This window comes from Venturia canescens, chromosome 9, assembly GCF_019457755.1.
Source record: "Venturia canescens isolate UGA chromosome 9, ASM1945775v1, whole genome shotgun sequence".
NCBI classification, from domain to species: Eukaryota; Metazoa; Arthropoda; class Insecta; order Hymenoptera; family Ichneumonidae; genus Venturia; species Venturia canescens.
Window position 1 is genome coordinate 18,613,574 of NC_057429.1, and position 17,515 is coordinate 18,631,088.

Consider the following 17,515-nt stretch of genomic DNA (forward strand, 5'->3'; position numbering starts at 1 on the left):
CTCCCAACAGTTTTGCCCACGTAACAAACATTCGGCTTTGAAAACCACGAATATCTCCAATTCCATCAAATTTCCGTTGAGCTAAATTTATCCTTTTCCCCTCTACTGCTGTGCGCGTTACATGATCGGGGGGGGCAACGAGGGGGGGACATGAAACACAAAACCTGCGGGCGTGACGTCAAAAAGTATTTCGGATTAAGCAATATTTAGCGACATTCAATATCGAAAGGTTCAAACAGTTTTCACGTTAAGGTATTAAAAATACTTGGAACATCGTTTTTTTTTTGTTACTGGATCAATATTTTTCTCTCAAAGCCTCCAAGTTGCGATTGATCTGGAAAAAAATCTGTTGCAAAAGTGTTGCTTTATTATTTCGTACTTTGGTGAGTGGAATCGACTCGAATCCTTCATCGAAATTCCATTTCATCGTAATCGCGATCCCTCAAAGTATTATTTCGGCATTCTTGACGAACCCAGCGGCGGGTTCGCTCTTGCCACAAATCAGAAAGAGTCTCCTAGGACGAAACTTGGATGGGTATTTATTTGTCGGTGATTGATCAAGGGGAACAGAGAGACGGAAGTGGATGACGAACGAATGAAGTTGACAATGCGTTATCGAGGACGTGTACGAAAAGGCAGGAACGTATGAGGAATTTATTTATAGATGGACTAACCACATGCATAGAAATTTGCTGTCTCGTTCGCTGAGTGAAAATGACTTCTTGGGAATTCCTCTGGGTCGTCACAGTGGCAAAAGCATGGGGACAAAAAAACGGGAAAGTTTTCACCCTCGACTAATATCCCCAGGCGCACTGTCTTGACGTGAATAAAGTGAGAACTATGACGCCCCCTCATTTCGGCACTGACAGTTTTCTAATGAAATAAGAAACAGCAGCCCTCGTCATAACACAAAGGAAAACAAGTGAAAGCATAAAAGAAGAAAAGTGTTTTCCTGCCTCTGGAGTATCAGTCTGCATTGTGAGGATGCTCTATCCATCGAAAATCGGAGGCTCTGCCAAGATTTTTTATGCCTCGATGCTCACTTAGCTTCATCGAGTAGCCCGGAGTTGCCGTTCCTTGACTTGCTTACTTTTTTCGATATCAAAGCACTCGCGAGCAAGCCCTCTACATGCTGGATTCGTGTCACAGCATCTCGATGATTTGTGTTTTGGCACCCCACGTGGATGAAGCAAAATCCTTTTTTCTGAGCCTCACCAAATGGCGAGTTGAACGAAGAGTTTGTTTGGGAATAAAATCCATTTGGTTGGACGAACCATTTGGTGGATTCTACAACCTTCGTGTCCAATGTCAAATGCTTCATTTAATTGAGTCGATCAATGGACACTTATCATCGGAAGGGACCGACCAATTCACGGGAGGTGAATGGCTCCTCTTGCCTGGACAGACTTGAGCTGTGTTTTTCATTTATTTTCGAACCCCAGCAATGATGGAATCGACCGAACAGCAATCGTTAGTCCGATCGATGAACGAGTTTGTTTATGAAGGCAGCCGAAATTTCCTTCTCCTGTAAGCCCTCAAATTCGTTAATTTATACGACAATGAAATCCCATCAACTCTCGGTTTGCTGAGCCGACAAAAAAATGTTCCGGTTCCCAGACACGCATCCGGGTCGAAAAAGTAAATTGCACCGAATACCAACGTAATATCTCTCTTCAAGCGCTACATATTTCCACTCCAGGCCCTGTATAGCCCATCAGGTGTGTTATCGATGTCGTACAAGCCGTCAGAGCTCGCCCCACACCGAGCAAGTATCGCTGTATACGAAGTACGATTATTGATGGTTTTCCAGCGTTATATTGATACACGTATGCACATCGCCCTGCGAGCGCATTAACAGGGTGTCTGAGAAACCGTGTTCACACTACTTGAAAACAGTCCGACCGAATAATCCTGAAGGTGAGGTGTTTTATGGCTGATTTGCGAGATTTTACAAACAACGAATGACAATGGGGAGGTTGAGAGACTAATTTTTGCTGAAAGTGTCGATTACTCAGGTGCGTCATTAAGTATTTTGCGACAATGAAGTCTGGAAGACACTTCATTTGTTCAGTAAAATCCTGTCAAATTGACGAAATTGTTAGAGTATTTAGTTGTCGGTACTCGACTAAATAGTTGAGCCCTTCACAGCGATTTTTTTCCCCTCTAACTCGATTGCAGCTTTAACTCGAAGAGCAGTAATAAGAATTGTTCTATCCACGGTAGCAAAAAGACCAATACCCATACCTTTTATTCAAAAGACTCAAGAGCCTTTTTCTCTATAAGCATATAGTAAAAAATCTTTTCATACACTTCAAACGTTTGTATTGTCAAGTATGCTCGGGCAACCCTGAGAAAAACACTAAATGCATGGCGAAATGTCACACGAATTCGGTTTATATTCGTGCATTTATCATAGAATTTACTATGCTGACAGTGAAAATTTGTGATTTACAGTGCATTTCCACTCGTCAGTAAGTGCTGATCTGACACGATGAATAACACTCGAAAACGAAATATATTTCTCACGTGCGCGTTACTTTTTGCTATCGACATAAAGCTGCGTTTATAATTGGAGGGAGGAAAAATAGGAGAATTCGAAAAATACAATGCCCTTTGTGATCGGTGCCTGAGCACTTTGGAAATTCTTGAAAAACTATGCATTCTTCACTATACGAAACGTATCAGTTTTCTCCGGGTGAGCCGGAGGCTCGAGGGTTTGAAGAATCGCTTCATCCTCGTGGTTTCGATCGCGTCGAAACGCAGGATGCCTCATTTGCGTGGTTCATGATGCGCGAAAATCGCGGCGATTTATTATCTCCTAAAAATGTTGGGAGTCCTCTCGCTGCTGAAGGTCGATCGAGACTTTTGGGTTACACTGTGTGCACGAGAGCTGCATACCAGAAGCTCGTGAGATGCAGTCACAGCGATGCATCTGCTTTGAGGGCGAAGGTAGGGTAGTCGTCATGGTAGAGAGTTATGGCGGAAAAGCCGTTCGGACGTGTGCGCGTGTGTGTGTGTACACGGATATGAAACCCGAGAGCCATTACTCGTGGCTTCGCTTGCCATCAGTTTCGAGTATGCAACAAAAAGTCTAATTGTATTTTGGCTTCGTTCTCGCGAGAGTGCGGAAAGCGATGCTGCATCCTGGGAGCGTACTTTCACCAGGGATATATTGCAGCTATTTGGAGAATGTTTTTGATTAAGGTCGTTGTAACCCTGAGAATTGCTGGGATATCGAACTCGAAATAAAACGTCGTGGAACGTCGTCGACCCGGAGATCGAACGGCTCGTAAGTCAGAGGCGGATTCAACAGGCTGCGAAAACGTGACCTTGGAAAGTGGTTGGAAGCAGGATTCGACGGAAAAAATTGCCTCGAAATGCCCTTCTTTTGGGATCGTCACGCATTTAGTGCTCGTCTTTGCTCCATTTCAATGCGAATGCAAACATTTTCGTTGGCCACTGTTTGCACGAAAATTTGGATCTCATCGGAGCTCCTGGACAGCCCATTTGCACGACAGAGCTCCTCCTGGGCGTGTATGTGGGTTAGAGGGTGAGCTTTTGGTGGGGAATATATTCGTGGAGTTGGGACATGACGAGGGGGCCGAGAGACACTCGCGCGGTGGCGTGGATGAGGACGAGCGCTCTAGGAAACTTGCCGTTCCTCGAGGGTGCAGAAGTGGCAGCAACCTTTCGCCCCCGCCCCCGCGTCTGCACCGCACAGCCCCCACTTAACGCCTCGAGCGCTCACAGGGCTCGGATGGAAAAAGAGCCTGAGCGCCCGAGACCCCGGGGCTTTTCGAAAGCATATAAATTGTCGAGGACTTTGAATCTTTTCATTTATTTAGTCGTTTTTGGTACTTCACACTTTTACCATCGTGTTTACACTTTGGGGACGATCCGGGCCAGATTTTCGGTCTCGTCGTTCGCATGAAAATACGCTGGAGAGAATTTTATGGGTCTTAAAATATCCGAATAGGTTGTTCTCTGCTCGTTGAAAATCCGACGAAAAAATTGATCGCGAAATTTGAAGGAAGTTCGAAACTTCAATGGACCATTCGATCTGATTTGGGACGCGAATTTTTCTCGGTTCAGAATTCCCTCCGACTTTTCCATCCACCTTTTTCATGTTATTTCTATTTAGTAGGTCGAATTACTCTCGGACAATAATACTTTTCATTCACAGTTCCCGTTCCATGCATTTTCAGCTCGTTCTCTGTTCGGTTTAATAACAATTTTTTCCAGAGTTTACGCTCCCATTTTTATATAAAAAAGAACGCTTGATTCTCTGGATTCACTCGCTCCACGTTTTTCTCATATTTCTTCAGCTGCGATTGCATTTTATTCCGAGAAAAAGGAAATTCACATTTCCCAGTAGAAAAGTTCTTCGGTGTTAATTAGTCGGGATAATATTTTGTCCGAGTTTGAGCTGAGGTGCATGCGCTCCGGCACAATTCACGAGCTGCGAGAAGCTTAATACAATCTCATTTTAAAGCGAAACTTAATCAGATCCAAAACTATTATAAATTCGAACGAATGCTCCGTCGTTTTTAATCTTGGAATAAAAAAATCCTCTTTTTATAGCTCAAGAATTAAGTTCCGGGGCTCGAAATCGGTGAAAAAAGACGCGCGTTATAAAAAATGTGCATAAACGTGAGCAAAAGCGCTGTAAAAGGGGCTTCAGGAATTGCATCCCTCGACTCCTTTGAATACTAACTTATTCTTATTGCACTGGCCGTATGACTGTTTTATGATCATTTCGTGAGTAGGAGGGCGTGTTTACGCGTTTAAGTAACCCCATAAATCGCGACTCGTGCTTCCTACCAAATGCTCTTTCTGTTCCACGAGCCTTTTCTATCAACTTCTACTTTCCTTCTTTATTATTAAATATGATTTTGAAAATGTTCACTGAGGAAGGAAAAATTTCATTGATCTTTATGAGTTAGCTCAAGAAACAGGTTTTTCTACATCAAATTGTCAGATTCGTGGACGCATTTTTTTTCGTCGTTTATCACTCGCGCTATATTTTTCCCTCGTACGAAAAAAAAGGGAAATAAATTGGGGCTGGATAGAAATGAGAGAAAGAGAGAAAGGGAGGGGGGGCGGGACCCGATGGACTTTTCGGGGGAGACACTTACGTCTAATCTTGAAAATTTATCAAAATTTCTGTCGCTTATTTTTTATTCTGACGAGGCATCATCGCGTCACGTATTTGCTAGGGCACACGTAACATTTTTCTGGGACATTCGTACAGCGAACGTCGATAAAGATTGTATTTGTGTTGGAAAAATCGATGAAATTACTAGTTGAAAGTCCGATGTAAATATTTTCGTGAGTGAAAATATGAGAAAAATATTTTCCTGTGCATCGTTCGATTATCGATTCCGTTGGACATATTTCTGCATATAAAAAGTCGAATGAAACGAAATTTCTGGCCCGTGCGTTTTCATTTATCGTTAAAATCCTTCCCAATAAAATTTATTCGAAATATTGCATTATTAACAATCAATGAAAGAGTCTAAAAAGGTAAATTCGTCTCCTTAAATTGGGGCCGGGTTGAAGTTCCGAACGGTGAGAAATCAGAAGGCTCAAAAGTCCGAAAATCTAGCTGGGACTCGAAATATATAGATATACCGCACTAGCGAGATTTTCGGACTTTTGAGCCTTCTGATTTCTCACCGTTCGGAATTTCAACCCGGCCCCCTTAAATTGAGTTCGACGAATGAAAAGTTGAGTCACGTCGCACACGCTGAACTCCTTTCAATTCAAAAATCATCAAAGGCTGCTGCTTGTTAATTCATTGTGAAAATGGTGGAAACGATCGTTTTACTCATAAATGCAAATCGATGCAAATTCTACGAATTTCAAGAGAAACTCGATCAGCTGCCTGCCTCGGAAAAACCTATTCAATTATCTCTTTTTCCTATATGAGCATCGAATCCGCTGTTAAAATACTCGGACACCAATGAAAATTCACAAAAAATAAAAGCACCCGAATTTACCGATAGCAAAGAATCTACACATTTTATCGAGCCAATTAAATTACCGGGGCATGGAAAAAAAGTCAAAAAGTGCCCCTGCTTCCTCCCTCGACATCTCGGTATTCCTCGCCTTGTTAAAATCCCTTGCTGCAATAAGTCTTGGTCACGGTGCATCGTCACATGACGAGCAAATTCTTTCGGTTTGTAAAACCGACTATAATTCCACCATTTCAATTATTGCTACTGAATAAAAAACCAAATTTCCCAAAAATTCATAATTCAAGAAGAAATCTCTGCACTCGAGAATTTTCACTGATCGGTGACTCCGCGATTTCAAGTAACCGCGATCCAACGATTCGTCTGTGTCAGAAATTTCGTTAGCGTTTCATTCGGAAAGAGCGCGAGCGAGTTTACTTAGCGCGTGTGTGTTTTTTCTCAAGGAAAAACAATCGGGAAGCTGGAGAGGGCGTAAGCGAGCTTTTTTCCTCGGAGAAACGACATGAAAAAGCTCACTCAACCAGATAAACCGATGCCTCGAGGAAGCGAGCAGTATTTTTCTCGAATTCCTGTAACCCGTTCTCGTTGAAATTCCTCCGTTGCGACATTGTCGCAGTTGTGTTCATGATTTACAGAGAAAATCTCCAGCGTCGAATCGTGTTTTACAAGCACATAAATCGAGAAACAAACATGATACACATAATCCACTGAAATATAATGGACAGCGTGTTTGCACGTATCCCTCCTGGATTTCCGAGTACATCTGAGCGTTCTTACGTCTCTATTTCTCCTCGTTAATTCGAACCACGTCGTATTCAGCAGCCACCAGTCGCTGCAGCCCGCCTCCTCAACCCTTTAACATTCTCGAGGCCAGTGTGCGAAACAAAGCTACTACAAGAGCATGAGCAGCACGGGAGCGACAAAATTTTTTCCTCTCGCGATCGGCGCGCTTCGAGAGCCTTATTGGAGATACTTTTAGATATAGAGAAACAAGAAGAAGTATAAATTTACAACTTTACTAGGCGTGAGTAGCGACGAGTGTGCTGGTGATTCGAAAAGAAACTGGATTCGATTCGACTCGAATTATGGGTTAAATTCCACAAGTTCTCGTACCTCGTGTGTGCGTTCTAAATCATCAGCAATTAAAAGCCCCCCCTCGTAACCGTCTTTCTCCTTCACCACATATTATTTCATTGTTCAACAATAATAAAAAAGAGGGAAAAACGTTAAAAATTAGCCTGCAACGGCGAAGCTCGTAGTTGGCGCGGAGACACTAAACGCGCACATACACAAACAGTCACACTGCCCTGGGAGGGAAAAAGTGCACGCACGAAGGGTTGTCGGGCGAGAGAGAGAGTTGTTGCCTACAGCCCAGGCGAGCCGAGACTGAGGGCGCTCATAATGAGAGCCAGGTTCGCGCTTGCGCCACCAATTCAACGCTCACCGTGCCGTTTCTCGTGTGCACGCGTATGCGAATGTTCATTTATGTATATGTGCATAGTCATGTGTGTTAAAACGAAGCGCGCGCCACCCCTGGACGCCTCCACCATGATCAGAACCGGCACAGATACTCCGGCCAGCCCCCGCGATAGACAAGTCTTTGGCCACCCCCGTCGTTCGCGTCCTCCCTCCTTCGCGGGCCTTTTATCCCTCGAGCGATCTCCCGCTTCCTCGTAACGGACATGACGAGAAATTAATTTTTTTTTCTCCCCTTCTCTCTTCCTTTTCATCCTTTCGCTCCTTTTTCGTCTCTCCTCGTGCTCTCCCGTCCTCGACTCCCTTGTGTTGTGCCCTCGGAGCGCAGTTGCGGCGCATTCTAATTGGTGGCGTTTTGTATCCTCCAAATGGAGCGAAAGGGTCAATTCACATTTTGTGGCTTTTGCGTTTCCCTATTCGTCGTCTTCGTTCCAACGAGCCCTTAATACTCGTCGACGAGTTGTTGGCTGCTCGCGGGGATCCGCGAGGCTCTCGATCTGGTTTATTTGCTCGCGAGAAGCACTTCAAAAAAGGGACGATTTTCTTGCTCCTTTCGCGACCAATTCGGTCGACTGGATAACCCGGAACGTCGATTTCGAATTTTGCATCGACTTTTATACCTGCCCTGGAAGCAATGACGAGCAGCTGAGCGAGTAACGAGTCGCATGCACTTTTGTGATGGAACTTTCATCACCAAAACTCTTAAATTCAATATAAAGACAGTTTGAGTAGCGAAGTTTGTGGGTCTTCGAACGAAAAGTAAAAACGTTAAACTACAATCCATTTGGGAGGATGAACGCACCGAGAGAATGCAGTCGACTGCGGGCTGGGATGACAAGAAGGGTGAAAATAGAGTCAAGGGCTGTGTGAGCGATAGCAGTTTCGAGAGATAAAGCGACGAGGGTGAGCGGCGAAAGATTCTCGAGGGTAAAAGATACCGTGCATGAATATTCCTTCACACGGTGTCGCAAAAGTCACGTCTACACTTTGCAATATTAATCAATCGCAAATCCCTCAAGAATAAAACTTCTCAGGCTTTGCCCCCATCGAGTTACAGACGATCGGATGTTGAACTCCCCGTTCAAAACACCATTCAAACTTTAACGGATGAGATAACGCTGACGTCCAAATAAATTTCAAAAAGTTTCTCCAGCTCAAAAAAATGTGCTTAAATGAGCTTCGAAAAAACTTCCCACGATTCTTGACTCATTTTCCATTCCTGAAAGCTCGCAATTATCGACTCAAAAACCTCACAAAGTTGGTCATCAACCGGTCAACGCAGTGCAGTCCAAGCAATTTTACCAAAAAAATGAAAAAAAAATTTTGGAGCCCCCCAAGCCCGTCGACGAAAAGTTTTTTGTCACCGAAAACGTTGGTGCATTGAATTTTGTGAACGTCGGTTTAAAATTGAGAAAATTCGCTAACGACGGACCAGCGAAAATTGTGAAAATTGTACGATTGCCCTGCAAGACTCGAGCTTCGCTCCGAGGACATCCCGTACAAGGCCATTCCTCCAGCTCTTACATCACTGAGTGGAATAAGAATTCGATAAAAATTTTCGATAATACACTGAGGAGAGTATACGATCGTAAATTTAGGTCCTTTCCGTTTTGTGGAGGATTAGGAAGAGGGCGGATTCCTTTAGGGTCGAAGCGGTATACCGAGGGGGGGTTGGAAGAGAGCAGATATTGGTAATCTCAAAGGGAGTCTCTGTGCGATCCAAACATGCATATAGCGAAGCCTCGGAGACCATGCAGACGAGAGTCTCGAAGTGGGTCAATTAACTCGGCTAATCTCGGCTACCGTTTATCGCAAATTTCATCCGAGGATGATGCATGTAGTGTTGGGCCCGCCTCTCGCATATCTCGGAGAAAAATAATCTTGAAAAATGTCGCTGCGAACGAAACTGTTCGATATTTAAGCAGAATCGTTTCCTTCCCTAATTCGGTTCGCGTACGAATAAACTTTTCCTCATCTTTTCACCCATCTTGTCTCGTAACGAAGCTCCGAAAAAAGTTGTTCCATTAGGAATTGCAGGGCGTCGGGACCCGGGAGCTTCTCGCCACTGTTTCGCGGAGTTTTATTCGAAAACGGTGTTTTTCCAGTCGCCACGAAACTGAATCGCAGAGCCGAGGGGTTTCAGCCGGAAATGCGAGCGAAGTATTTGACAACGCGATGGGAAAATGAGGCTGCGGGACTTGGTGAAAGTTCGAAAGAGCGTGATCTCGCGTTGAAACAAACGCGGAAATCGGCGAGCCGAATTCCTCCGATTGCAGGTTTTGCAACGTTCCGGAACTCGTCGCGATCGAATTGAATTCTGCACGAATGAAGGGTGCCTCGCTCACGTGCCGCTCGGCGAGCCGTAACGAAATTTTGCCCACGCTTATGGGCCGAATCGCGGTTTCTATGCACCACCGCGCTTTTATTTCATTCGCTACGTCAGCGAGGTTCGAGGCTCAAAAAGCCCGCGAGTATAGAGACGGTGCGGGCGCGGCGATCGCGGGGAAGAGGGAAGGGGAGAGAAATGGAGAAAGGAAAATGCAATTGCCCCGCACGCAGCTCCCGGGGTGAGGAAAGAGTCGGTAAGATGGTGCTCGAGGCTTCGGCAAAATTGTATCGAAGAATAGGGAGCTTGAATAAAAAACTGTAACTCGATTGCCTCCTCGACAGTTTCTCGAGCTTTTCATTTTGCGAAAAGTTTACATACGCGTTCCGTGCGAGCCCGAGTCTTCGAGAGGGATCTAATTCACGAGTTGTTACTTTTGGGGTCTTAAACTTTCAAAGAGAACGTGATCTGCTTGTTGACGGAGGAAAAAGAGGATAAAACGAGAGGATCCCGCATGTCGCATGATTCGCAAAGCTCGCAACTTCGCTTTCATCATTTCTGCGATAAAACTTTATTCCCTTTTAACGTGGGAGCTCATCCTTTTATGCGATCGGAGGCTCGGAATCCATTGAATTAATGACAACGTACGAGGTTTGGTCCTTTTGCAGTGAAATAATGAAGATCGATACCGAAAACGGAGCGAATGACTCGCGGAGCCTTTGCGAACGGGGACAAAAATGTTCATTTTGTCAAAAAAGCTCTCCGCGAGATTCCAGCGAATCCGAATAAATTTACCTCCATAAATCAGATCCCGGGAAAGAGCGCGATTCCATTGGTTTAACCGCTCGAATAATTTTTCAAAGAGCGAGCCCCGAGGAGGAACTCTCGGGGCAAAACGCGCCGTTTTGCCCCGAGAGTTTCCGAGCTCTAAAAACGCATTCGGCACTTGAAATAATAAGCTCAGCAGGAGCCGCACGTGAAGAAGGAACTTTTCCATTCTCCGTGAGGCGTTCGTATACACGAGATAAATGGACCACTACGAGCTATCGATTTTCATGGTTTTTCCTTCTTTCCCCCTCGCGATTACCCGGATCAGACGCTCCGAGAAAAAACACAGTGCCGTTCGCAACCTCCGTTGCCCTCAATTTATCCTCACCCCTTTTCCTTACTTTTCCCCCTCGCTTCCTCTCGCCAGGACATTTGTGTTAGTTAATGAAGCACGAGAAAGCGTCAATTATATTGGCAGCTATCACAATTTCAGCATCCTGGTCAAATCACCCCTATTTTATGGCTGCCTAACCTGCTTGCTCGTACAAACATCAAACTGCATACGAATATATATATACATACAAGTTTGAGAAACAACCAATCGGATACAGAGTCGGATCGTAAATTGGCGTGCGCCTAACTACTCCCGTTCCTCCGACCCCGCAGACCGAACAATACAGCGAGACTATGGTCAGCCCAATTAAGTTTCCATGACCACAATCACCTCGCGGTTCGCTACATCAACCCTCCTCCCAATCGAGCGTTATACACGCGTTAAGCGTGCCCTACCGCTCGCTCTTATCACGAGTACACGCACACCATTGTGTACAAACAAATTGTCAGGGAATTTTATTTTCACTCGATTCGTTGCCCGGCGCCGGAGCCGCTTTTGGCTGCTTGTTCGTCGTTGACCGACGCTCGATCGGGGGATGACATTTTTTACGAAGACTTTGCGGAGAGTCGAAAAACTTGGGCTCTTCTGCTTTTCTGCGGACATCGCAGTCGGGTTTTTAGTGAAGAACAAGTTTCGAGAGTCGGTAAGTGAATGGAAGGGGGAAAAATTGATGGAGGATTATTGTTTCGTGAAGTTTTTCAGCCAAGTCGAACAAATGTTTAGTGAGTCACTACGTTTTTAGTGGTTTGTGCGTGAGCAGCTTATTTCGGCGCATTTGGGTCGATGAACCTTGAAATTCCCGCGCGTGCTGGGTTCATCCTCGCTTTTCGGTGGGCTTACGTTAATATTGGATTTTGACTGCTCACTATGATCGAGCTCGGCCGCAGGGAACATTTTTCTTGGAATTGTTAGCTCATCAGAAAGCTAATTGCTTGATAACACGTTACGTAAGTTGAGAGCACGTTCACGCAAGCGGAGCCATCTGTACGAGAAGTCTTCCTATCGATCAATTAACGCATGAGTGACATTTGCTCTATTTTTGCTGCTTCTGCTCCCGACAGAAGCAACAAATATAGGAGAGCTTATCTGCATGTCAGAAAAATGGATTTTCAACAAGTGGTTGCTTCGGAGATTTGAAACTTTTGTTTTATAAAATTCTTTGTTCGATCGATTCTTATTGTGGAATTTTTTGAATTTCGAGGTAAGAAAAATGGGCGAAAGTAAGAAAATTTAATGGGATTTCCTCCTGTTTCGTAAATATTCGGAATTTGTTGAATGTTTTTGTTTCTACGGCGTTGAGATCTGGAATTTCTCAATATCGAAATATGCGGATGGTCGACGAAGGGTTGCGTTCAACAATGGAAACTGGCAACTGCGTCCAAAGATAGGTTCGTGCGAGCACGTGTGTGTTTGAATTGTGTACGAAGCTTGTCATTTATTAGTGAAAGCCGAACGAGAGGATCGAGTGAACACGAGAAAATTTCTAACGGCGTAGTGTGCAATCATGTTTTGATGATTGACGGGCCCTGGAGAGATCGAAATTTGTCGATGTGAAAGGCGTTATCGATTTGGATTTCACCAGCTGGAGAGACGCTTCCAGATAACGCGGTTTAGCATCGCTCATTTTCGGCCCACGCGCATCAACATTTCCATTTTCGCCTGTTGGCGAACCACCATCCGATAAAACGCACTATCTCTGAACTTCAGTCTTTTTCGCGCTCTCCTTTTTTATCGTTTTGTCTGTTTTTTCCTCTGTCGAGGCAGCAACCCTCGGTGCGTATTCAATTTTTTCCAGTCACTTGTAAAGTCACTTTTACCGTGTCATTTTTCGTTCGGGATACTAAAAAAATTGTAGCAACAAAAATTGATAAAATACCGAAAAATTATGTTCCGAGTCAATGGCTATTTGGAAAGATTCAAAAAAATGCAAATGAAAAAGTGATTTTTCACGATAGCAGTTGGACAGATGGATTTTTTGGATTTTCAAGATCTCTGAAATGTTGCCAAAACTGTTTTAAAATCAAATCCCAATTCTTTCTATTTCAAGTAACAATGCTCATTAAAAAACAAAATTTCCACTGTTTCTTGTCCGGAATGAATGAAGCACGAACACGATGCACGTACGTTTTTTTTCTAAAATAGCGATGCAGCGGGAGATGGAGCTGGCCTGCACCGAGAATACGAATTCGTTTTGTATAGTGAGGAATATATCATTTTTCAAGAATTTTCAAAGTATTTAGGCACTGATTACAAAGAGCACAGTATTTTTTGAATTTTCCTATTTTTCCTTCTTCCAATTCTAAACAGCTTTATGTCAATAGCAAAAAGTAACGCGCACGTGAGAAATATATTTCGTTTTCGAGTGTTATTCAACGTGTCAGATCAGCACTTACTGACAAGTGGAAATGTACTGTAAATCACAAATTTTCACTGTCAGCATGGTAAATTCTACGATAAATACACGAATATAAACCGAATACGTGTGACATTTCGCCATGCATTTAGTGTTTTTCTCAGGGTTGCCCGAGCATACTTGACAATACAAACGTTTGAAGTGAATGAAAAGATTTTTTACTATGCTTATAGAGAAAAAGGCTCGTGAGTCTTTTGAATAAAAGGTATGGGTATTGGTCTTTTTTTTTTATGGTGGATAGAACAATTCTTGTTACTGCTCTTCGAGTTAAGGTGGTTCCTCCACGAGACAGTTAAATTAGGAAATTATTTAAATTTGGCATACGTATTGTTTAACATATGAACAACACCTCTATAAAATTTTAACAAGTTTCACCATCCCGAACCCGAGATATATGTAATCGAAGTTGACTCAATTAACACGTAACATATGGACCATGCATAAGCAAACGGCACATTATTAATTCTGCCGCTAGTACTAAAATTAGGAAGTTTATAAAAAACGAGGAGGAGCTAGAGCAGGATATCACAGATATTGTGAAAAAAAATCAAGGTGATTGACCATCTAGTTTGACAGATATAGCCTCGGGAAGTACGAAGATTTAGGCTGCATACGATATATTTTGCAAGCGAACAAGCGAATGTCGTCTGTATAGACAACCTTTTCTGTGTGTTGAAGCGTAACCTGGATAGTTCCGTCAAAAAATTTACTCACGATGTCGGATCAAAAATACTTTTAGAATAAATTTTACGAAAACAAATGATATTTGTACTATATCTGCTGGCACCGAGTACGTATATAGGCTCTTTACAAAGTTATTGATTACGATCCGAACGAATTATCAAGCCTTTTAATATGCTGACAGTACATAACTTTGGTTGGGGCTGTCGCAGAGGATCAACCTTAAAGCTGCAATCGAGTCCCCGAGAATATTCCTATTTCCTGTAGACTTTTCGGCCTCGTTTTCTTCGTGTGGAATCTTCGTTGCGGATCATTCGTCACATCGGTTTGGACGACGTCGAAAGAGGAAGAGTTTTCCCATTCTTTGGTGGATCAAACCCTTTGTTTTTCCCCTCGACATCGTAATTGGTTCATTTAAAGTGTCAATTGTGATTGTGGATTACTGAAAAGTAAAGAATCGCAGATTTCACGTTTTTTCGTACTCGCATCTTTATACATTCGTGAACGAAATGGTGTTGGAATGAGGAGATGTGACGCCTACGAAAAATTGCTGCGAGTGACCGTTCGAAATTCAAATTTCAAGATTCGATGGCAACCCGAAAAACTGGGACAGGAAGAGCCCTCAGAAACGCTCTTAAAAATATATACGAAAATACTTCATGGTCGGTATGATTGGATGATCGTGAACGACGATATCGCTGTAGATTTATTCGAACCCCAATTTTTCGATCAAGTCCAACGGTCGCACATTCGGATGGCCGAAAAGAGGGTGAACTCGTATTTCAAGCTGGAACACGTAGCCCGTGATCTTCGGGGGCAGAAAACATTGATTTGGAAATGAAGACCCAGCATATTCGGCTATTTACGTGCAAGAATTTGACAACCGTGTGACATCAGTGCCAGAATTCTCATCGAAAAAAAAACGTTCAAATTCCCATCAAGAATTCCCTGCCAAAAATCCTCAAACAATTTTCCGATTCACTGCTTTCGAATCCAATAAAAGAAGTGTCTTTTTTTTATTGTATTCGAAATTTTTTAGAATTTTTTGCATTTGGATTTATTGGACTTGATAAAAACCAGCTTTTTTAAAATCAATTTTCTCAGCTCAAGCCCCAATGATAATTCGGCGAAAAAATATTCTCATTCGTTTCCTTCATTTCGAAATATTTTAATTAAACTTTCTCAAAAATCTTCCCCAACACATGCACCCACCAGAGGTCCCAAATGCGAAAACTGCTGATTTACTGTCAATTCATGGATCTCTCCGACTAAATTTTCCAATCAAAAGACGACCTCGCCGAACGAGGAGTCCTTCGCAACGTTCTTGCACGTAATAATTAACGAAAGCAGGAGCATTGAGCCGGAGGTACGGACGAGCGAGTTAGTTCGTACCGTTTGTTTTCAAAGCACGTAAAAGCCCATTTGAAGCAGCCTATAGCAAAATTATCACCAAGAAGAATGAATGGCTTGCACATTAGGTGAATACCAGCGCTGTTCGATGGCACACGCGAGCAAAGTTAGCCTCTCTCCGTTACAGAAGTACTCTCGTTAGATCTTAGCAAAGAGAATTAGCGAGTTGGCTGCGCGGAATCGAGACGATCTAGCGAGTGTCCCGAGCCTCGCAGTCAAAAATTCCACTTAAAAAAAAAAAAATCGTGCGAACCTCTCGAAAAAGAGGCTCCCAAGTGATTTGTCCTCAAGACGTTGCTAGCGACCAGATTCCAATGAATTATAAAAGCCTGCTCAGGTGCCCGCGAACCGCATCGAGTTAAGGGAGCGCCGAGGAAGTCCACTCCGTCTTCCGTGACAGCAGATCGGTTCAAAGGTCAGCATCCCACTCAGCTCCTTTCCACTTGCTCTGATTGCTGCCTCCGGATGACCAGCTATAGCATCGATCGACACGTCTCACTCAGGATCCATCGATAAGAAAAGCGGCTGAGGCTTTTTGACAGGATTCCAAAATCCAGGAAGTTACTCGTGATTCTGGAGGGTTTCTCGGATACCCGGTATGCTTCTTCCCCACCTCGAGACACTCGCTATAGACGCGTCCATGGTTGCTTCAACTTTTCACAACTGAAGCGACGAGAGAATATTGCTAGCGCGTACGTACGAGATCCCTCGTCGCCTGGTGTGTGAAAAGTTGGAATAGCCCATCCGGAAGGTCCAATTAATGATGGAATTTCTCCCTCGGTTGAGCACGTCTGAGTCGGGGAGGGAGGGCGACGTGGCGTCGATGATCAAAATAGTTGCAGCGCCCTCGACTTTCACCCAGCACTTCGACACGAGGAAAATCGCTCCTTCGTGTGTTGAGCAGAATATCGCGGGGGGTGCAGTCCAATTATGAAAACTCTTACGCACTCGAAAGTTTATCGCAGCGACTGTCTCGTCGGGCGAATGATAATTCGATTATTTTTCATGATATTCACGTAGGAGGAGACTTCAAGGAGGACGATTCTCATTGGCCAGGCACTTGGGAACTTTGGATCAATTCAAATGGCTTTCCATTAGCTTTTGTGTTATTACCGGAGGTACTTGATAGTTTTGACTTTCGTACGAACTCCCTCCGAATGCGTAAACAGAGGGCAGGCAAAGGGAATACTTTTAACGAAGGAGGTTGCGAGATATTTTGCGAGAGAAGTGAAAAGCGTCGTCCCAACTAGAGTGAAAGACAAGAATAAAGTGCGCTCGAATTTCCTTCGTCGAATTTCGCAACGAGGTGCAAAGTTAGACCGCAGCTCATTCTTCGAAGGAGGGAAACTCGAATTAAGGCTCTCCTTCCCTTCGAACGCTGACTCAACCTGACAGGAAAGCCAGACATCCAGGAGGAAATGAATCGAATATATAAAGAGAGCGATGGAATAAGGAAAATTATTTCGTAATGAATCTCGGATTACGTCCTCTGCGTTTTATCTTCGTTGATTTTTATTCGGAGATGAGACGCATTTGCATGTGCTCGACTTACCGGAAAATTCCCCCAGCTGCTCGTGTCGTGTCTTCCAATGTCAGTTTTATCGGCCATCGTCAATCGTTTTCTCATTACGAAAATGAACTTTGTCTTTGTCATTTTTGTCGATACTCGATGCTCTTTCTCGTCCATTTTCAGAGATCCTGCGCTCTCTAAATCACTCGTGATTAGAGGTAAAAACGAATAAATTCACTCATCGAGTTAGCAGTCCTCGTGCACGAGAATTTAAGGTGCTTTTTCGATGAGCCATCGAGGGCTTTGAATCCAGTGCGTCGTCGTCGGAGGAAAAAGCTCTCCGGGTGCTCTGAGCGGGCCCTTCGTTTTGATGAAACTCCAAATCGATTGTCACTAATTGCTGAATGTCTCATCAGCGTAGAAAATGAACGGTCGAGGATTTCGGCTGCCGAATGAAATATTCTCCTTGCCGTCTCCGCCGGGAGTGCGGCTTTTCGGCGTCTTTGTACGCGTGGGTGGGAACTAATTGAAAAAAATGCTGTGCCCCCCGGCGGTGGGGCAC

General features: G+C 43.9%; 1 protein-coding gene across 1 annotated transcript in view; it reads right to left on the reverse strand.

Moving 5' to 3' along the window:
* Positions 1-7,345, reverse strand: part of LOC122415760 (neuroglobin-like) — a 31,946-nt gene extending 24,601 nt beyond the window's left edge. Inside the window, exon 1 of the mRNA XM_043428204.1 lies at positions 7,089-7,345. The gene's annotated coding sequence lies outside the window, so the exon portion shown is untranslated. The remainder of the gene's footprint in view (positions 1-7,088) is intronic.
* Positions 7,346-17,515: the final 10,170 nt, after the last annotated feature.